Source organism: Ictidomys tridecemlineatus, unplaced genomic scaffold (genome assembly GCF_052094955.1).
Source record: "Ictidomys tridecemlineatus isolate mIctTri1 unplaced genomic scaffold, mIctTri1.hap1 Scaffold_880, whole genome shotgun sequence".
Lineage (NCBI taxonomy): Eukaryota > Metazoa > Chordata > Mammalia > Rodentia > Sciuridae > Ictidomys > Ictidomys tridecemlineatus.
In genome coordinates, this window is record NW_027526122.1 from 60505 (window position 1) to 82500 (window position 21996).

The 21996-nt window shown below is 51.1% G+C and overlaps 1 protein-coding gene and 1 long non-coding RNA gene across 7 annotated transcripts in view; one reads left to right on the forward strand and one right to left on the reverse strand.

Annotated features, from left to right (window-relative positions):
* Window positions 1–2287: 2287 nt before the first annotated feature.
* LOC120890329 (uncharacterized) lies at window positions 2288–5082 on the reverse strand. Its single transcript, XR_005734509.2, has 3 exons — window positions 4176–5082; window positions 3474–3715; window positions 2288–2784 (listed from the first exon to the last, which is right to left on the reverse strand). It is a non-coding gene; the product is annotated as an uncharacterized LOC120890329 (long non-coding RNA).
* LOC144374797 (neuroligin-4, X-linked-like) overlaps window positions 2972–21996 on the forward strand; it is a 102510-nt gene continuing 83485 nt past the window's right edge. The window contains exon 1 of one of the 6 annotated variants that reach the window (XM_078037569.1): window positions 2972–3500. The gene's annotated coding sequence lies outside the window, so the exon portion shown is untranslated. Of the gene's footprint in view, window positions 3501–4121; window positions 4264–5461; window positions 5619–6807; window positions 6972–21996 lie in introns of those variants that run through there. The other 5 variants (XM_078037565.1, XM_078037570.1, XM_078037567.1 and 2 more) reach the window with 5 other exon arrangements.

Below are 21996 nucleotides of genomic sequence, written 5' to 3' on the forward strand. Positions count from 1 at the left end.
CTCTTCTCCTCCATCTCCTCCTCCTCCTCCTCCTCCTCCTCCTCCATCTCCTCCTCCTCCTCCTCCTCCTCCTCCATCTCCTCCTCCTCCTTCCTCCTCCATCTCCTCCTCCTCCATCTCCTCCTCCTCCATCTCCTCCTCCTCCTCCTCCATCTCCTCCTCCTCAATCTCCTCCTCCTCCTCCTCCTCCTCCTCCATCTCCTCCTCCTCCATCTCCTCCTCCTCCTCCTCCTCCATCTCCTCCTCCTGCTCCTCCTCCATCTCCTCCTCCTCTTCCTCCTCCTCCTCCTCCTTATCCCTCCTCCTCCTCCTCCTCCTCCTCCATCTCCTCCTCCTCCTCCCCCTCCTCCTTCTCCTCCATCTCCTCCTCCTCCTCCTCCTCCTCCTCCTCCTCCTTCTTCTTCTCTCTCTCTCTCTCTCTCTCTCTCTCTCTCTCTCTCTCTCTCTCTCTCTCTCTCTCTCTCCCTTTCAGGAATTCATTGCTCCAGGGCATCCACCCTTCCAACCTCTCGGGAATATTCATTTTCTCTGCTCTCATTCCCCCCCTCCACCTGGCTCTCCGTCTCACCACCAAAGCAAACGTCCTAAAATATAAATCTCATTTTTTTTCCTCCTTTTCCCACCTACATAAAACATGCTATTAGCTCCTCAGGGGCTAAGTGGAAAGACTCCACTTCTCCCGCAAGCCTCCAGTACTGCACATAATCCCACCTCTGTAAATGCTCCTCCCTTCTCCCAGGCTCGACTCCCCCGGTTTCCAAACACCCGTCTGGATCTTGGGGTGAACAATGTCTATCTACCTGCCCTTTCCTTCTAAGCATAATTATCCTCTATCCGTCAGCTCTGGAGTCCTGGGTTCCATTCAGGTCCAAAGCTGAAAAAAATATCCAGCAACTCAGGAGGCTGAGGCAGGAGGATCCCAAGTTGGAGGCCAGCCTTCGCAACTTAGCAAAATAAAAAAATAAAATAAAAATGAAATTAAAAAAATAAAAAAGGGGCTCCCGGGCGTGTGGCACAGTGGTCCAACACCCCCTGGATGCAATCCTTGGTACCAGAATGCAAAAAATTGGGGATTAAAAAAAAAAAAGGTTAGGTCACAGATATATTTTCTCTTCTGAAGACCGTGCAAGAGTTTACAAAGCACTGAAGGAATTTCTAAGTCAGCCAGTGAGTTAATACATTCTTGCAAAGTCAGTGACTTTCTTGCCTATTATATATAAATGGTCCTGCTTGAGTTAAGGTTATGCTGCTCAATGGTAGGATTTAGACATCAGTGTCTACATCTGTGGGTCTGTATTGGTTATCTCTGGATGTCATGGCTTTGCAGGAAAAACCGCACTTCTTACCTAATAATACGTTTATGATGCATTGATTTATTAACATAACATTACCACGTCAGTGTATCTTGACTATCTATCTATTAGAAGAGAGATGACTTTAAATATCTCATAATAGAAAAGCAATATGCACTAGATGTACACATTCAGGCATATATTTATAAATATTTATGTGCATTATTTGTTTTTTTCCATTATTGGATGGATATCTACATTTATATCCTTGTTTTTGGTGAATGGAGGTTTTAATATTGTATGAGCCAGCTTTCTGACACTGTAATGAGTTACCCGAGACCATCAGCTGATAAACAAGAAAGGTTGACCGAGAATCACAATGGCTGAGGTCTCAGTCCCTTGGCCCCCCTTGCTTTTGAGGCTGTGGGGAAGGAGCTCATGGTGGCGGCCGGAAGTGTGTGGTGGGGCACAACCACCAGGGCTGCTGACCACAGTGGGTGACCTCCCTTGTGGCCAGGAAGCAGCAGAGAAAAAGAGGATCCTACAGACCTCTCCAAGGCCACACCCCCAAAGGCCTAAGCTCCTCCCACTAGGTCCCACCTCCAAAGAGCTCCGAGGTGGAAACCAACCCGTGAACATCGGGGCCTCCTGAGGACATTTCAGGTCCCAACCACAGGGATCTGCATGGGATCTCTGTCTAGGTCTCTCCCCTCAGATCCACAGAAGGTGACCAGCTTTCCAAGGAGGCAGACCCAGCAAGGACAGAGCCCTGGACACGAACCTGACCATAGGGTGGGCCCTGCGACCCAGGAGTCCCTCTTGCAAGAATTTGCAGGGAACCCCCCACCCCACCCCCACCCCACATGGTACCATTATATCAACTCATTTTTGCAGATTGGATGCTTCACTTCCCTGTTCTCAGCAGAGGCACCTGGGAAGAGGCAATTGTCTATTTCCCTTCCATAAATGAATGACTGCAGTGTCAAAAAAAAAAATTAAGAAAACGTGACCTTTATTAAGACTTGCCACATCCTGTGAAGGATGCACTCTGCTAATTATCAGCACCTGGCTGCGTGATGCATGTCAACCCCCCCTCCCCTTCATCCCTTGCAGATGCAGGAAGGAAGGGAGCTGGAAATCATTTAAGTGCCCCTCGAAGGTCATCGGCAACTTGGACAATCCAGCCATCCAGCTGAAGCACCTGCGTTCATTAGCCCCCAAATCGGATAACGGTGTGCTTCAACAGCTTCCAAACCCACTTCACACGGCGTGCCCATCGATCCTCAATTTCCCGTGACCCGACTTGAAATTCATAAGAACTCTTCCGACCTTGAAAGTGAAACTGGGCCATGTTTCAAAGTCGGGAGCGAGCCAGACCAGACAGCGGGGTGACTCGCCTGTCTTCTTGGGAGGCCGAGGCAGGAGGATCTCCAGTTGGAGGCCAGCCTCCCGCACTTGAGCGAGAAAGACCCTTTGCCACTTAGTTGAGACCCTGTCTCAAAAATTAAAATAAATAAATAAATAAGTGGATGAATAGATTTTTTTTTTTTAAAGGGGCTGACCATGTGGCTCAGTGGTTAAGCACCCCCTGGCTGGCTGGCTGGACGCTTTTGCTGGGTGGCTTGCTGTGTGTGTGTGCCTGCTCTGTGCCCACCTGTCTGCCACCCCCCGGGCCGGCCTTGGGGCTCTCTCTGTCACAGCTGGTTTGCACTGGGATTAAGCTGCGCTTGGAGTGAGGTTGTAGCCGCCAGCCGGGTGGCTGTGTCTCTCTCTAGTGATGGAGGCAACTGCGCGCCTCCATTGGCTGGGGCGTTTGTAAATTTCATTCAGCCTGGTCCAATGGCTGCAGGAGAGGGCTGCAGACAGCGGGACCTCTCGGCTCAGTCTCTCTTTCTCTCCCGGAGCCGCTCCTCTCGGGCCCATCTCTGGCTCTCGGCACAGAGCCTGGATTCAGCGCCCGCCCGCCCGCCCGCCTGCTGCCTGGACTTGGAGGATGCTCTCTTCTCCCTGGCCACGGAGGAGGAGGAGGAGGATGGACCAGCCCAGCCACTGAGTCTCCTCCTGGGCCTCGCGTTCCTTTGGATGAGCCCATGGAGTGGCTGCCCTGGCTGCCCACCGCCTCCTGAACCCGAGGCCGCCTTGCTCCCTGGGAAAATCTGGATGTGCCAGGAGAACCCTCACCAGCCAAGGCAGCCCCCCGAGCCCCAGGTAGGTGCCGTTCTAAGATGTCTCTCTCTGGGTGCCGAGATGGGCACTGGGACATTTCAACTGGCGTCTCTTCTCCTGCCACGGGAAGGTGCTGGTGCTGGTGCTGGTGCTGGTGCTGGTGCTGGTGCTGGTGCTGGTGCTGGTGTGGGCAGCCTCTCTGCTGCGGACATCTCGGCCGGCGTCCTTTCACTGGGCATTTTTCTTTCTTGCCTTCCCTGGATTGGGGAGGAGAACGGGGACAGGAGTGTGTCCCCATCTGTCGCTCCATTCCTTAGGTGTGTGTGTGTGTGTGTGTGTGTGTGTGTGTGGACATGTATGAACGGCTTCTCACGGGGAAGGAAGGCTGCTGCAGGCACGCAGCAGCGTCGTCTCCATAGAAATATTGGCTTTTATGGGGGACTGGACAGAAAAAAGAAGAAAATGTGTATTATGGGGTGTTTTTGGACCAGGGTCGTTGGGATGCATTTTGCTGCAATCGGGGCTCTGCTTGGTGGTGGTGGGAGGGGGGGGGGGAAGGTTGTGTGATGTGTTTGCAAAGTGGCAACAGCCCGACATACACATAAACACACGCGTGTGGCGGAGAGGAGGGGGAGGTGTGCCTGCGTGCGTGTGTGTGTGTGTGTGTGTGTGTGTGTGTGTGTGTGTGTCTGCAGCACAGAAGCGAGGAGGACCGACCCGAGGAGCCCAGCGCCGCCGCCGCCAGTTCTCTGCAAGCCAGGACTGGAGGAGGAGGAGGAGGAGGCTGAGGCTTGTCTTGCAAACTGTGAGCCGCCGCCACCACGGATGGGGGCCTTTCTGTTTCTTGGAGAAAACTATCAGCTACCTCCCTCCGCCCGGGGTGCTTTTGGCGCGGGGTTCGGGGGTTGGTGGTGGTGGTGGGGGAGGCGGTTAACTAGACAGAAGCAGGAAAATGAGGCTGGGCTGGGTTTGCACCCCCCCCTCTCCTCTGCTGGCCTTGGTTAAGATGACGGCTGGTGCGGTGCACGGAGTAGCGCACGTGATGGATCCGGACCTGGCTGGGCAGCCAGCCCGGGGCGCGCTGGAGACCCCGGCTGGAGAGCCCAGGGTGCCTCAGAGCTGGTTTTTTTTTTTTTTTTTTTTTTTTTTGCAAAACCGGGGAGCAGGATCAGGGACCTCTCTTTCCGTGGGTGTGGGTGCGCGCGCGCGGGGGGGTGGTGGTGGTGGTGGTGGGGAAGGAAGCAAGTCATGGGGAGGGTGTCGAGGGGATTGGGGGCAGGTGGCTGGTGTGGGGTGGCTTCTTTGCGAGCCTCGGAATCCGGCCTGGACCCCCCTCCCTTTTTTTTTTTTTTTTTTTTTGGAGGGGGTAATGCAGCTACCGCGCAGCCTCGCGGAGAGATGCTCTGAAAGAAGAGAAAAGTTGGAAGCGGAGGGTGTCGGCGCCGGGGTCTCCAGGGAGCTGGGGCCACCGTCCGGGTGCACCCAGCAGCTCCGCTACCAGTTGGCCGGGCGCACGATCCGCCAGTCCCCCAGGCGGAGAAGGGAAGGGGGTCTCCATACGGGGACCCCCTCCTTGGCCTTGGACAACACGACCCACAACCCCCCCGCCCCGTCGCAACGCGCTGTCCCGTGCTTCATGTCGCCCCCACCCCCGCCCCCACCTGGCCTCCCGGCCTCCCCCCCCCAGCCTCCCCCCGCCGGCCTCCCCCCAGCCCCAATTCCCGCGCAGCTAGGCCCCCGCTGCTGGTGGCGAAGATCCTGGCGGACACGGGGTGGTGGGGGGGCGCGGGCTGAGGCGGGACCACCCGGAGAGGCGGGTCCTCGCAGGCTCCCCCAGGCCGAGGCCGCGGCGCGCCGAGCCTGCGCCCGCCCGCACTCGCGGGGCCTGACCTGCGGAAGCGCGGGCGGGGGCTGGGCCGGGAGGCGGGGGAGGGAGGTGTCGCTCGGCTGCAGATGATGCGGGGGTGGGGGCCTCGCCGTGGGAAGAGAGGCCCAGGTCCCCGCCTGCGCGGCGCCCCCACCCGGAGGCTGCTCCGCGCTCCAGCTGGACACCGGTCGCCTCCCCCCCTCCCGGGGCCGCTCCAGCCTCCAAGCGCAGCCCCCGCTCGGCTCCCTCCCCGCCCGCAGCCGGCCCCAGCTCGGGGGCCTCCGCGAGATCCGGTAGGCTCCGGTCCCCGGGCCCCCCACCCCGGGCTTTGCGCACGCCCCCTCCCCGGCCCGATCGGGCCGAGCGCCCCGCGCAGCCCTGGGCCCGGGCGCGCGATCCGGGCGCCAGACACTGCGCCCTTTCTTGGCGGCGCTGCGGGGGCGGCAGCTGGGGGGACCCTCGGAACCCCCCGCCCCGAGGCCTGGCCGGGACCACCCTGGGGACCGATGCCTCGTTTCCAAGGCGAGGGGCGCCCGAGGACGTCCTTGAGTCCCCTCTTCCCCTTCCCCAAACGCTATATATATGTATTTTTTAATTTTCTGGCTGCGGGTCTTTTCCTCCGGCCTCTTCCTGCGCCTGGCCCCGCAGGTGTGCGACTCTTTTTTTCATTGATTTTGGGACCCGCCGCGGCGCTGCTGTCCTGGGGAGGGCAGGGGAGGGGGCCGGGGAGGCTGCGGGTCGGGGGGTCGGGCAGGTCCGGGCCCCCGCCGTGCGCCTTGCTCTGCAGCCTGCGCCGGCGCCGGGCGGGCGCGCAACGGAGACGGACACCCAGCGCTCGCGGAGCCCGAGGTGCGCGGGGACAGAGGATCCCCATCTGTCATCGGAACCCAACTTAAGACCTGGGGGGGGGGAGCTGGGGGGGGGCGAGGGCTGCGTGGGGAGGGGGCTCCGGAACTTGGCAGGTGCTGCTCTTGCTGTCCGGCTCCACAAGGTGGTGGTGTGGCCTCTGCTTTGGAGGATTGGATGTGACATTCTTCTTATTTTTTTTGTGCATTCGGTCAGTTGTGCGGAAAGGGTCCTCGGCGTGTCCATCCTGGGCTTTGGGCAGGGTCCCCCTGCTCCCCGTGTTCAGAGGCCGGGAAGGAGGTGCCCCCGGGTTGTCCAACCGCGGGGCAGGGCGCGCGCGGGATCAGCCATTACCGTGATTTTTTTTTTTTGGGGGGGGGCGGGGGAACTGCAAAGAGACAGGACAGAAAAAAAAAAAAAAAAGGAAAAAGAAAAAAAGTTGAGAGAGACCTCTTTACCCCCAGGAAGCACAATGAGCCATTGGGGTGGGCGTCCTGCGCGGGGGAAGGGAGAGGGACGTGCAGACCCCTCTGTGGGCCACCCTGCGCGCACGCACACCGCCCAGCTCCGGGGCCTTGCAGAGAGAGAGAGAGAAGAGAGAGAGAGAGAGAGAGAGAGAGAGAGAGAGAGAGAGAGAGAGAGCGCAGCCGCATGGTCTGAATGGAGACGCGTTTTCCTGGAGGTTGGCACAGCGAGCTGCGACCATCAGATGGCGAACAGATCTGCATTTTCGTGGGGGCCGATTTGGCCAGTGGAGAATTAGTTCATGCCTGGAGTTGGCTGCGGGGAAGACGCTGACAGTAATCCTCCCAATCCCCAGCGTAGATTTTCTCCCGGGTGCATGGAATAGAACCGGGGGTGGGGTGGGGTGTGGGGCTGTGGGGGTGCCCACGTGCAGGGTTGCACGAAAGCTTTATTTAAAAAAAAAAAATATTTTTCTTGCTCCTGCCATTCAGGACCTAAGAATTTCCCCCCCTGAGGCTTCTGCAAATATGCATGTGCTCAGTGTCCTGTCACTCAAAAGAAATGCAGGCTCTGTATGTATGTATGTGTGTGTGTGTGTGTGTGTGTGTCTGTGTGTGTGTGTGTGTGTAACAGTCTCTTCTCCAACATGCAAGAATATAATCAGGGCCAATTGTAGCAAGTGGAAAATTACTTCATCAGTTTTAAATCACTGGATTAAAAAAATCAGAGCTGGGATTTTTCTTTTGGAAGCTAGAAATGATTTTTTTTTTTTTTTTGGAGTATGGGTTGAAAGATGATTGCATTTCGGTCATAATGGCTGGGCTCAGATGCTGTTTGGAAGGTGCTTGGAGAGATGATTCTGGGGTGGAGAAATGGTGTCTCTCCTTTGTATTTTTTTTTTCATAGAATAGTGTGGCCCTAAAGCCGGGACACCTGCTCCTTCCTCCCCAGACCTGTCAGCAGAGCAGAGATTTGTGGTAACTCTGGGTTTGCGACCTCAGGGAGAGGCTGCCGATTTCTGGATGTTTTTTTTTTTTTTAGAAAAGTGAAAGCAAACCGACTTGAGTATGTTTGCAAGCTCCTGGCTTTTTGATCTGAGATGTGGGCAGAGGGTGATCAGCATGTGGGGTTTATTTATTTCTTTATTTTTTACTCATGTTTTTCTTTTTCCTTTGTAGTCATCGGCAGAAAGCTGGTCGATGACCCGTGCACAGTCACGGAAGGGCCTTGTGGGTTGGCACACGGCCGCGCCTTTAAGAACTCTTTACAGTCTTGTCCTTTTTATCCCTGGACCCCAAAGGAGAAAGGTTTCTCAGAAAAGCAAACATGCAGAGGACCTCGGTTTCACCTCCTTCTTTAATTTTCATTGGTCCTCTCCATTGCAAACCCTTCTTGGACGGTTGGGGACACAAATATCCACTCATCCCACTTGTTGGCTGGATTTACTGTTTGCTAAGGACAAGACTCTTGCACTGAAAGCAAAGGATCCGGTTAGAAAAAAAAAAATGATCTTTTTTTTTTTTGCCCAACGCAAGGAGAGTTCATTTCCGTATAGGAAACTCAAGTGTCCATTAAGCATATAGATCTGTCTGTCTGTCTGTCTGTATTTATTAGGACAGGACAGGCTGGTGTCCAAGCCACAGGGTCTTCTTTCTGAGTCACATTTTCCTTTTGACAATACACCAAGTGGGAAAAATGGCCTTCCGTGCAGTTTGAATCTGTTTCCTTTCTTTTTGGGTATTTTTGCCAACTGACGGTTTTGAAGAGATGCTTAGACCCGTGGATAGGAAGGGTCTCCTTTTGCAGAGGGTCACGTTGGATAAATCAAAGGACCATTTTTCCGCTCTCCTAAAATCAACCCACCAACGGACGGGGGGGGGGGGCTGTCTTTTCTGACCTGAGGCAACTCTGCGATGAGCTCACCTGTGTGGGGGGGGAGGGGGGTGTGTGGGCCGCGCACCTGGGCTGGGCAGGGGCACACCTGTCCATGGGGATTGATCAGCCCATGGCTTCTAGGCTGCACCTCCTTGCATCTGAGCAGATATTAGGCTACTGCTGTTCCTTCCAGAAATAGTGTATGAAGGGGGAGAAAATGAGATTTAAAAATTATCTATCTATTGATCGATCTATAGATCAATGTGTGCATAGGTCTAAATTTCTATGTGTGGATCTATCCATGCATCCATGCATCCATCCATTGCTCTAGGAATCTATGTATCTTATCTGCAGATCTCTATATGGGTCTATGCATCTATATATTTGTCTGTCTATAGATCTATCTGCTCTCTATTTATGCATTGATCTCTATAGATCTATCATCTATTTACAGATCTGTCTATAGATCTATCTGCTATCTAGGTGTGGATCTTTCTATCTCTGTAGCTCAAAGGACTCACCCCAGACCTGCAGCGGGGAGGAACCGCATCCCCAAAGCCTCTGCCCTGGGCTCCCTGGGACCCCTGGACCCCGCTGCTGCTCGGTGGCCTCTGTTTGGGGCTTGCTGTCCCTGTGCGGGGGAGGGGCGCACATTTGCAACACAGAGCTCCCTGCTGGGCCCTGAAATCCGAGCCCCGTCGTCGTCATTTTGAAACCAGCCAAGAAACGGGGAGGAGGAGGAGGAGGCTGGTTGCAAGTAGTTGCCTCCCCTTGATGGGTTTTTGGAACGCGTACAGGAGGGATCAGAATTCAGGAATCCCTGATTGGCACCGGTAGGAGTTGCCGCTCTGCAAAGTGCAGACAGGGCCCTCTGTGTGTTGTGATGCTGGCCCCAGGAAACGGGTCCTTGTCTAACATTTCAACACCGGTCAACACTCGGTCCCCCGGGTTTCCAAGGTGCATATCACATTTCTGGATGTTCCCACTGCCTGTGCTAATGTCAGGCTTTTGCTCCTTAAACAGGGCAGGACTCGGGATGCAGGAGCTGACTCAGAAAAACAGACTTTATTTATCTATTTTTTATTTTATTTTTTTGCACAAATGAGATATGTCACTGAGCATTGCTCTCCTCAATAACTCAGCTCTGGGTTGCTCTATTTAAAATGCATTCTAAAAAAAATGCATTTTAAAATAAAGCGTCCTCAACCCGTGTGCTTCAGCAGGGCGTCGCACACGTGCAGGTTGGTGTACACACCTGCGTGCACCTGTGGGACAGCGAGAAGGTATTTCTGGCATGAAATATATATATTTTTTTCTCCACCGTGGCATCACCACGTCAGGTAAACTCAGAGTGTGTATCAGAAGGAAAATTAGTTAATTTAATCAATCATTGTTTTTTTTTCATCTTTATCCACCCAAAGTGGGATACTCAGAGAGGTCTCCCGTAGATTGTGCATGATTGACAGGTGTGGTCCTCCTTTAGCAGGAAGATCTCCAGACTGCGAGGGCTTAGGGACACGGAGGCATATAGAACGCTGCGTCTCCTTTGAGCATTCGCTTTGAATATTTCTTTTTTTTTTTTAGATTTTTTAGAATTTTTTTTGACGTTGCTGGACCTTTATCTTATCCATTTATTTGTATGCGGTGCTGAGACTCGAACCCAGTGCCTCCCACGTGCCAGGCAAGTGCTGTCCCTGCACTGAGTCACCACCCCCAATTCCCTGCCCCGTAGCAGCAAGGGGGAGTGGACACGGGAAGCTGCCCTGTGGCAGGCGCTCCCTGTCACACTGTGTGCATGGTCCTGAGAATCCCATGCCACCTTCCCGTGTGACAGAGGCTTGGGTTTGTGACGCGTCAACCTGCTGGTCTGTGGGAAGGGGTGACTCAGGTCAGGGCCACGAGAGGGGAGACCTAAGAGGGATTTCCGACATCGCCAGATCTTATCTGCAAAGTCCAGAGAGTCCACCCACAAACTGGCTAAGTGCAGGGTGTCCGGAAACCACATGTCCCACGGCATTTCAACCTCCACCTGCGTGACGCGTCCCGTGCTCACAGAAAACCACCCCTGAATACTTTTCCATTAGTCTATTTTATACAGAATACAAAAATCAGTGGGAAAAAAAAAACAACCCATCAATACTGTTTATTTAATCCGTTTATAAATCCATAAATTCACACACAACTTACAAACTTGATGGCAGCCTTTATTATCCATCGACTTATTTTTGCAGGGTTGAAGGCGGAGCTCTGCCTTTTACCGCAAGTAGCTGTGCATCCAAGTTCTTTGCAAAGCCTGAATGTAATAGTCTAGTTTATATACATTCAGATATTTAAATGTACATTTCCTTTGGAAACACGATGATATGCAAGTGTCCAGCACATGCAGTAAGACTTAAATACCATCACGCACATGCATCGTATTTAATTATGGTGTATTGTGTCAGATAGAACTTACCTAGACATAAAGTGTCTTAGGCAAGCACCATATCCTGGAAAATCGCCTATAAATATAAAACACTAGAATTCACATCACTACGATTGTGTGCATATATTCATAATAGAGAAAAACAACAAATTTTGGAATAAATGTGTGATCAAATGGGCATACGTATAGTACGCAGATGTATAGAGTTAGAAAATTTGTATAAGGAAGAAATAAAATCTGAGTGTATATAATATGCAGATTGATACAATTAGAGAGATTTATATAAGTATGTAGTGGAATCTGAGTATACACAATATGTGGATGCAATTAGAGAAATGTATATAAATATGCAATAAAATATATGCATAAAATAAGATATATCTATGTGTGTATATATACATACTTCTCTCTCTCTATATATTATATATATATTTACATATATCTATATATAATATATAGATATATATTTATAATCTATAAATATATAATTTTTATATATAATATGTTTTATATATATATATATTAATATTTATTTTTTAGTTGTAATTGGACACATACCTTTATTTTATTTATTTTTATGTGGTGCTGAGCTTGGAACCCAGGGCCTTGCACGTGCCAGGCGATCGCTCTACCGCCGAGCCACGACCCAGCCCTGATATGTACACATAATATATAATATAATATGTAGGTGGTGCCAAGACGGAGACTGTCATGCAGTTTGCCAAAGGACCTGTGGTGCTTGGGTGGTGAGTGGTGTTCCTCAGTAGTGACCTGCAGTGGTCCACGGGAGATCCACTCCAGGAAGTTGCAGGCTGTGATTGGTGGTGGTGGTCAGCAACCTAGGGCCCTTCCTAAGGTCCTTGGTGGAGGGCGAACCCATCAGAATGGGCCACGTCGGTGGGAGTTTGTGTCAGATTCTGTGTTTTTCTTGCCTGGGTGCATGGATGGATGGGTGGATGGATGGGTGGATGGATGGGGATGGGTGGATGGATGGGTGGGTGGGTGGATGGGTGGGTGGATGGATGGGTGGATGGATGGATGGATGGATGGGTGGATGGATGGGTGGATGGATGGGTGGATGGGTGGGTGGATGGATGGGTGGATGGATGGATGGGTGGATGGGTGGATGGGTGGATGGGTGGATGGATGGTGGATGGATGGGTGGATGGATGGATGGATGGGTGGGTGGGTGGATGGATGGATGGGTGGATGGATGGATGGGTGGATGGACGGTTGGATGGACAGATGGGTGGCTGGGTGGATGGGTGGATGGATGGTGGATGGATGGATGGGTGGATGGATGGGTGGATGGATGGATGGATGGGTGGATGGGTGGGTGGATGGGTGGGTGGATGGGTGGATGGATGGATGGATGGGTGGATGGGTGGATGGGTGGGTGGATGGGTGGGTGGATGGATGGGTGGATGGGTGGATGGGTGGATGGTGGATGGGTGGATGGATGGGTGGATGGATGGTGGATGTATAGATGGATGGATGGGTGGATGGGTAAATGGGTGGATGGGTGGATGGATGGGTGGATGGATGGATGTGTGGATGGATGGGTGGGTGGATGGATGGGTGGGTGGATGGATGAATAGATGCATGGACCCTTTTGTTGCTACAACTCAAGTTTAAGAAGCCCTCAGAGATTAGGAAGGACTGACCAGGAAGGAGTGGACACAGCAAGCCTTTGGTGGCCCCGGTGTGCAGGGGATGCTGGTCCTGATAAGCCTCCCTGGCCCTGTGCTGGACAGAGTCTGCTGGCTGAGTCCATTCTGGGGCCTTGCACAAGATGGAAATTGGTGGACGTAGGGATGCAGCTGTCTGGCTCTGGCAAGGAGTCGTCCAGTGGAGGAGGTCCATTTGCCCAGTATGGAAACAGCTTCCCACTCTGGCATCTGTGGATTTTTTTCTGAGCATCGTTTCCAACCCAGTGACAGCCCAGGGAGCAGACTCCAGCGCTGCCCATATAGGAGTGACCGGGTCCCTGGTCTTTTGAAAATCCCGCTGCGTAAACTTGGTGACGTGGATCGTCTGCCAGGAAAAATGCTTCACGGTGATTCCGTAAAAGAAATTTGAAGGCACGGTCGTGATTGGTGGAAAGGGCTCCCCCAATCAGGAGTTTGTTCTGAAAGGGTCCCCAGGGTCACATGGTCTTGGAAAGCATCCTATGACATGGTCCTGTCTTGAATGTTACTCTGAAAAGAGATGCTCTGGGGACGGGAGGTGACCTGTGATAATGGCTTTAGCAGATGCGTTAGTGTTAAAATGAGTTTTCTGTAATTCATTCATTCCCCATTCGTTGTGGACCAAGCCGTAAGGTTTTGAAGGAGACTAAACTACTTACCTTGGGTCCATTTTTAACCACGGACCAGTGCCATTGGGTCCCTTCTTTGTGGCAGAAAGAGAAAGAGGAACAAACAAACAAACAAAAAATTAAATCAGAATATTGTGTCTCAGAGCAAATACGTTTCATCAGGATTTCTCTTCCATTCAGCATGTGAAGGGGGATGTGGGTCTCATCTCTTGGGCGCCATATTGACTATTCAGGAAGATGGCGGCTCCTTTTCCAGTTCCTAAATCTTTTTTTAAATAGTTGGAGGTGGAGGCCACATCAGCTCACGTAGCAGGAGTTATGCTCATCATTTTCAGGGAGTAATGACCTACGGTTCGGTTTTAACCTCTTTAGCGACACTGGCTGCTGAGTTTGGTGAGCCAAGATGGTGTAGCTTGTCATGGTGCCAGGGAGGGAGGAATGGCGCTACCTGAATCACAGAGGCCTAGATCAGAATTACACACATACACATATTTAATATTGTACAGATGCAAAAAATGCAAATACATACATTTGCATTTTAATTGGTTTATCAGGGGCATTATATTGCACTTAACCGTGGGATTCCTTAGCCCGTATGGGTACAGGCACGTAAATCCATCAATCTCTCTTCCCAGTAAGTTTCCTTCTCTTTTCCTGGTCGGCTTGCTCTAACGGATTGACCTCCCTTCTATCACGAAAATTTCCGTTTGTACCTGACGAGGACTGTGCGTGCGTACAGTTCTTGAGGGTTCGAAGGGACCAGATGAAACCCAGTCGGTGGGGACCGAGGGTGGAACTTCTCGCCGACTTCACCAGGGAGAAAATGGAGCACTTGCCCAGAATAAGAAAGTGGAACAGATTTTTTGGGAGAAAATAGTTAAATGTGCGGAGACAAAGAGCATATTTAAAATAAAGGCTCCAATGTAAAACGAAGCCCAGGGAAACTGAATCCGTTGTAGCCTGAGCACAGATTTTTGGAAAAAAAATAGCTCAAGAAGCCAGGTACCAAGGGCAGATCAGGTGCCTGATCTTCCCCGAGTGGAAAGGAAAGTTGGTGTATGTGATGGTGTGGATGCGAGGTGTCCGCAGAAGTCAGGTGAGAGACGATGCGGGGCGGGGGGGCAGAGGTGAGATGCATAGATTATGAGGTGTAGCCTAGTCAGTGGATTAATCCACTTGGATGGACTTACTGGGTGTAAACTAATAAGTGGATTAATCCACTTGGATGGACTCACTGGGTGTAGACTAATAAGTGGATTAATCCACTTGGATGGACTCACTGGGTGTAGACTAATAAGTGGATTAATCCACTTGGATGGACTCACTGGGTGGTGACTGCAGCAGGTGGGGTGTGGCTGGAGGAGGGGTCCCTGGGCTGTGCCTTGGGGGTCTCTGTCCTGTCCCTGGTGGGCAGAGCTCTCTCTGCTCCCTGGTGCCCTGTCCTGAGCTACTCTCCTCCTCCAGGCCCTGCCGCCATCTTGTTCTGCCTCCCTTGGGCCAGAGCCATGGAGTCGGCCACCAGGGACTGAACCTCATCTCCTTTACTTTGTTCTTGTTTGGTCCTTTGGTCACAGTGAACAAAAATGTTGTCTAAACCAATCTCCTAGAAGATTTGAGTGGAACAGAGGGTAGAGACCAGGGAAGGAGGGAGAGGAAGTGGTTGATTTGTCCAGAACTGTGGTTGGATAGAAAGTAGAACTTCCAAAGTTCTACAGCACAGTAGGGTGCCTATGGTTATTAACGAATCGTATTTTTTTTAAGATGGTCAGAAGTCAGGGTTTTGAATGCTCCTTGCCCAGATCGCAACGGTCTGAGGTCCTGGGAATTCCCACGATCCTCATCTGATCATCACAGTGTGTACATGCACTGCCATGTCCCAGTGTACCCATCAATGTGGACACTTAGCACGAGTCAATTAAAAAAATATTGTTGGGGGTTTAAACTAGTCAAAGACCAGTTAGAAAGTAATTGTGTGTTTCCATGAGTGTTCACCGTGTATCTTTTTAAAGATTTGTTCTTTTTTAGACATACCTGGCAGTAGAGTGTATCTCGACCTATTGTATATACACGAAGTGTAACTTTCCAGTCTTGTGGTTGGACCCGGTGTGGACTTTCACAGGTCGTGTGTGTTCCTATAGGAGCATAGGAAAGCGATGTCCAGTTCATTCCACTGTCTATCCCATTCCCATCCCCCTCCCTTCCCTTCATTCCCCTCTGTCTAATCCAATGGACTTCTTTCTTCCCCTCCTCCCCTCTTTGTGAATTAGCATCTGCATATCGGAGAACATAGTCAGCCTGCAGCTTTTTTTTGAGATTGGCTTGTTTTGCTTAGCATGATACTCTCCGGCTCCGTCCATTTATCAGCCAATGCCATCCTTTCATTCTTCTTTATGGCTGAGTAATATTCCATTGTGTAGACATACCACAGTTTCTTTATCCATTCCTCTGCTGAAGGACACCTAGGTTGGTTCCACTGTTTAGCTATTGTGAATTGAGCTGCTATGAACATGGCTGTGGCTGCGTCCCTGTAGTGTGATGGTTTTAAGTCCTTTGGGTATAGACCCAGGAGAGGGATAGCTGGGTCACATGGTGGTTCTGTTTCTAGTTTTCTGAGGAGTCTGCATCCTGCTTTGCAGAGTGGCTGCCCCAATTTGCCATCCCACGAGCCATGTAGGCGTGAGCCTTGTCCCCACGTCCTCACCTACACTCGTTATTCTTGTCTTCTTGATGATGTCCGTTCTGACTGGGGTGAGATAAAAATCTTAGAGTCCTTTCCATTTTATTGGTCTGATTGCTGGGGATGCTGAATATCTTTTTTTCCCATAAATTTGTTGATCGATCCTATGCCTTTTTCTGCGAATCATCTTTTTATCTCCTTAGCCCATTTATTGATGGGGTTATTTGGAGATTTTTTGGCTGTTGAGTTTTTTGAGTTCTTGATATATCCTGGAGATGAATTCAGCTTCTATCTCAATAGTTTATATACACACGTGTGTGTGTGTATGTGTGTGTGTGTGTACATGTACATGCACACCTCCATTTTCGATTTTAAAATTCCTCGACCCCTGAGCCCCGTCCCCAGCCCTATTTTGCATTTTATTTAGAGACAGGGTCTCCCTGAGTTGCTTACGGCCTCCCTTTGGTGGAGGCTGGCTTCGAACTCACGATCCTCCTGCCTCAGCCTCCCCAAGACTCCGGGAGTGCACCACGGTGCCCAGCTCCATCAAGAACCTTCCAGTTCTTTTGCTAAATCTTTCTAGGGTCTGCAGTTAACTTTTCTCATGGAAAGAAAAAAAAAACGTGAAGAAAGTTGCAATAGCACATCTGAAAGGATTTCTGTTCAGGGTGAGGCTGAGACGGCCATTTCCATACCCAGGCTCTGCCTTGCCCTGAGCTGTGTGACCCGGAGATCTCTGCTACTTCACCTGGTCCTCTGTCCAGGTCTGTGCTCTGTAAAATATTCGACTGATTGCAGGTTGGTCAGTGCGGGCAGGAAAGGATGGTCCAGGGAACCGGGCTCCACTTCAGCGTGTGGGTGTGCTCACCAGTTGTGGTCTATATGTCACGGGCGAGGCTGGATGGGCGAGGACCAGTCAGCCTCCGTTTTGCCCCGAGACTCCATATCCTGTAGGAAATGCTTCTTGGAAAGCCCCGCCTCTGCACCCCCTAATAGTCACTTAGCTCAGTCAACATCCTTGGCGACACAAAATAGCAATTGTTATACAATGTAGAATCGTTCTCTTTGGTTTCCCTTTTTCCCCGGGCCATGCACCTTGTCGGAGACTGATTGTCTACACGTTTGTAACCATTCTCCAATTTTGATCCACTTCCCTTTTGCTGGCTTACTACTATGCCAATCTGGACAGTCCTCTGGGAAACCCCAAGTGACCCATTGCATTGTCTCCTTACCTGCCCAGGCCAGCTTCTGCACCTGCCTCTTGGCAGCTACGTCAACCCGGGTGTGGGCTTTTGCCTTGAAATATCCTAAAATGCTCAGGCTCGGGGCTGTTCCTTGCAGAGACAGTTAGGGGTCCTGCAGCGAGCCCTGGTCAGCTGACCAGCTAAATAAAGCCTCTTCCATTTGGAGAAAACTGGGACTTGGTGTGTTTCCTGAGCACCTGCCCCGCAACGTACTCATGAGCATATTCAACGTGAGCCCTCACTTGTGTTGAGTCGGCTACTATTTATTCCTGTGGATGCAGTGCCGCGGGAGAGCTGCCCTGTTGCACACCATGCGCACTGATCAAGCCGGATTCAGGAGCGTTTCAACTCCTGCCAATCCCCACGTGTCCAGCAGCTCCGGACTCTTGCTACAAACGCATGACTGTCCTGTCGTAGGGGCGGACTTGCTACGGTGCTAGCGGAACTCCTTTCTCCCAGATTCTTATATTTGCAATCATTTTTGATCCCGGTGTGTAAGGCTGCGTTTATTGATTTTACCGGTTCTCTCTGGGTCGACGTGACGTAGGGGGCACTTGGACTCAGCACATAGGTGCAGTGTGCCTTTCCAGACTTGTGGGTGGGGCAGGATGTGGGCTTTCTGTGGTCCTGTGTTCACTCAGGGACGGAGAAACTGAGGTCTGTATCGGAGAGAAGATTCTGCCTTTGGGATTTGGAGCTGGTGTATCTGAACCCAGGGACACTCGACCCCTGAGCCCCGTCCCCAGCCCTCTTTTGCATTTTACTTAGAGACACGGTCTCCCTGAGTTGCTTAGGGCCTCCCTTTGGCGGAGGCTGGCTCTGAACTCTCGATCCTCCTGCCTCAGCCTCCCGAGCCACTGAGATGAAAGGTGTGCACCAATGTGCTTGTCTTAACTGATGCACTACTTAAGAAAGACCCACTATGACTGGATCAGAGGTCCAGCCGGCCATCTCAGAGGCTAAAGGGGACAGGATGTCTTCCTGGAGCTGAGGGAGAGAGGCAGCTGTGCATTCACTGGGCAGAGATTGGATTCTGGCTCTTTGTCCAAACCGAGGGGATTTGCAAAAGATCCATCTCCAATAGGTTTGTTGAGTCTTTTTTTTTTTTTTCCTTTCTTTTTTTGGATGATTGGTTTATATCAGGTCACTGGACCACGGAGAAACAAAGATGAGAATTAAGAAATTAAAAAAAAAAAAAAAGCACCTGTTATCTCAGCGGCTCTGGAGGCTGAGGAAGGAGGATCACAAGTTAGAGGCCAGCCTCGGCCCTAAGCAACTCAGGGAGACCCTGTCTCTCAATAAAATGCAAAATAGGGCTGAGGACGGGGCTCAGGGGTCGAGTGTCCCTGGGTTCAGTCCCTGGAAACGCGCCTTCTCTCACCTGGATGGGAGCCAGGTCAGCATTGTAACCCGGTGACGGTGACATTGCTCGCGAACGTCGGGGACTTTGTTTCTGCAGAATTAAAAGGAGCAGCAGGAATTTCAGGGCTGGAGAACTTGAGCCCGTGGGATTCAGAGGGGATGATCCGGGGAACCCGAGCTACGGAATTTAAGTCCGTTTTTATCTTTTTCATTTTTTTTGGAGGATCTTCTTGCAACAATGTTTCCGTTTTCTCTAAAGACACGAAGCTTCCGTTTAAAACACTCAGGAGCTTCGCAGAGAACGTGCCTGGGCGGGACCCAGGTCCTGTGGGCCCTGTGCCCATTGAGCAAGGTCACCACTTTCATGTTTTAAACTTAAGGCACCGTATTGGTTGTGCATTGCTCATCGGGCTCCCTGTGATGTATGCATATGGCGGTTATATATGCACAGAGCAGGCAGGGATCAAATCGCATCTTTTTTTTTTGGTACCAGCGATTAAACTCAGGGGCACTCGACCCCTGAGCCCCGTCCCCAGCCCTATTTTGCATTTTATCTAGAGACAGGGTCTCACTGAGTTGCTTAGGGCCTCGCTTTGGCGGAGGCTGGCTTTGGACTCATGATCCTCCTGCCTCAGCCTCACTGGCCATAGGGATTACAAGGAAAACCCAACTTCGAAACATGAACCGGGGATACTGAACTATCATGAATTAAATCAATTGTCATAAACCGGTGCATTAGACAGCCTTGAAAAAGGTCAAGCCGTTAATTCACTCAAACTGGATGGGGATCCTGACTGCTGTATTTTTTTTTTCTATCCACGTTGCTTTTTACGTTTTGCAGAGCAAGTCTGCGTTACTTTGATTAAGAAAAGCTCGTAAATGTGAATGCTCTCCTTCGTCTTGAGTACGTTTTGAGAACTTTGCTTATAGTTTGGAAACAGGGACAGCATCACTAACATGTTCAAGCCAACGGATGCACAAGGTTGGAAATCACATTTTGCTTGAATAATAGTTTTAAAAAAGAAAAAAAAATAGCGCTAGACTCTTGTTAAATGAAAGAGGAAAAGAAAAGTCAATTTAGTAAACAATTAATCCACATTGTGTTTACTGAGAGACAGGGTCTCCCTGAGTTGCTTAGGGCCTCCCTTTGGCGGAGGCTGGCTTTGAACTTTCGATCCTCCTGCCTCAGCCTCCCAAGCCACTGGGATGACAGGTGTGTCCCACCATGGTGCCCAGAGACTAGTGTCCTTTTAAGAAAAGACACTCAGTGTTGACACAGTCATGTGCACAATGCAGATGGTCCCGTGGCCATGTAGACAATGGGCACAGTGATGTGTCCCCCAGAATGGAAATTCCAAGATGGCGGCCACCACTTGGAGGTGAAGGACACCAGGAAGGGTGGTCCCCTAGGGCTGTCCCAGGAAGACTGCTCTTTCTGACACCTTGACCTTGGACTTGTGACCTCCAGGAGCTGGAGACAAGATGACACACCCAGCTGGTGGCTCTTGGTTCCCTTCACCAACACCTGCAGGATTCTGCTCATAATTTCATTTTGATTCGAAAACATCCGACTTGCGAGTGGAGACCCCAGAGCCTCATGTTGCGTGGGGTGGTCCTCGTCCGTCGGCATCAGGATCTGGGGACCTTCACTGTGGTGTGCTGAGTCACCCGCTCAGTCGGGAGTGCAGAGCCCAGGGACCCCCTCCTCCAGCCACACCCCACCTGCTGCAGTCTCCACCCAGTGAGTCCATCCAAGTGGATTAATCCACTTTTAGTCTACACCTCTTACAACCCAATCATTTCACAATATGGCGGCAGGGCCTGGAGGAGGAGAGCAGCTCAGGACAGGACACCAGGGAGCAGAGAGAGCTCTGCTCACCAGGGACAGGACAGAGACCCCAAAGGCACAGCCCAGGGACCCCCTCCTCCAGCCACACCCCACCTGCTGCAGTCACCACCCAGTGAGTCCATTAAAATTATGAATCTACCAAATGGATTAATCCACTGATTGGATGACGGTTCTCATAATCTGATCATCTCCCCTCTGAACATCCCTGCGCTGTGTCACATGAGCTCTTGGGGACACCTTCTATCCAGACTCTAAGAGCAACCGATGATCGAATTACTCAACCCTTTTAAAGTGGATCGATACAACTCTCTTGAGCTTCTCCTGGTGTGGGATGCACTTTCTGAAATGCAGCCATAATGATGAGCACATTCAGCCCTCGGCGCCTTACCTGACGGGCACCGGGCGGCCAGCCCCCTCATGAAGCACGTGATCTTGTGCAGGATTAAGTCCCTTTCAACCACTGTCCTCAATGTGTGTGCGACAGCATGACTTTCATCAACGTGGCTCAGCCAATGTGCCTGACGCTGGAGGAACATGAGAAATCCTAGTAGGGGACGTGGCCTGAAACTCAGGGCTCATGGGAGGGTTACAAAGGAAGCGAGAACTGAGAGTTGAGGGAAATGGAAATGAAGAAACAAAATGGCGGCATAGAGGAGGAAATGAGGGTCATCACATTGTGGGATTATTTTGGCATCTTCCACATATCACAGAAAGTATTCAGCCTGTGTTTTTTTGGGGGATTGCCTAGTTTTGCTTAGCATTGTACCCTCCAGATCCATCCATTTTCCTGCGGATACCATAACTTCATTCTTCTTTAAGGCTGAGTAATATTCCATTGTATATATGTACCACAGGGTTTTTTTTTTTTTTTAATGCATTCGCCTGTCGACGAATTTCCCTAATTGCTAGAGATGTGGAACATTTTTCATATGTTTCTGGACCATTCACCTTTGCTCTCTGTTGAAGTGTCTGTTGAGTTCCTTTGCCTGAGGGAAATCACTTCCATGGGTCGGGTCCAGGGATCACCCTTTGAGAACTGCTGTGCCCGTGGATCCTTTAGTGTGTTTCCAGAAATTGTCGAGGTCTGTTTCCTGTTGTGTCCCCGACGTTGGGGGAAGGAGGCTCTAATCACGTCTGGATCTCAACGTTTGCCGTGTTTCCTTTATTGATTTATGGGTCGTGTTTATGGTTGCTGATGACCGATCCTTGACTATTTATCGGTCCTCTGCCCTGTGCGATGGATGGAGAGGGATGTACGGATTAATAACAAGGATCGTAAAACTCATCGGCGCTGTGGGTGACATTTATTCCGCTGCAGCCTCCAGAGGCTGCCTCATAATTCAAAACACTAAAGCCAGGTGTGGAGCTGATGATGCATCTGGTGGGTGTTGGATGCACGCCATTGGCGTTGGCCCAGGGAATGGAAATCACATCATTCAAGATGGCGGAACCCAATGGTGGAGCAGGCAGAGGTGGGAGAGCATCTTCAGGCTTTTGAGGAGTTCATTCGTCAATGAAAAATTGATGGATCCATCCATTCAATGTCGGTGAACGGGGAGGCAGCAGGTAGTGGCGCCCGTTGCGATGGAAGGCGGGAGGCTCATGGTGGAT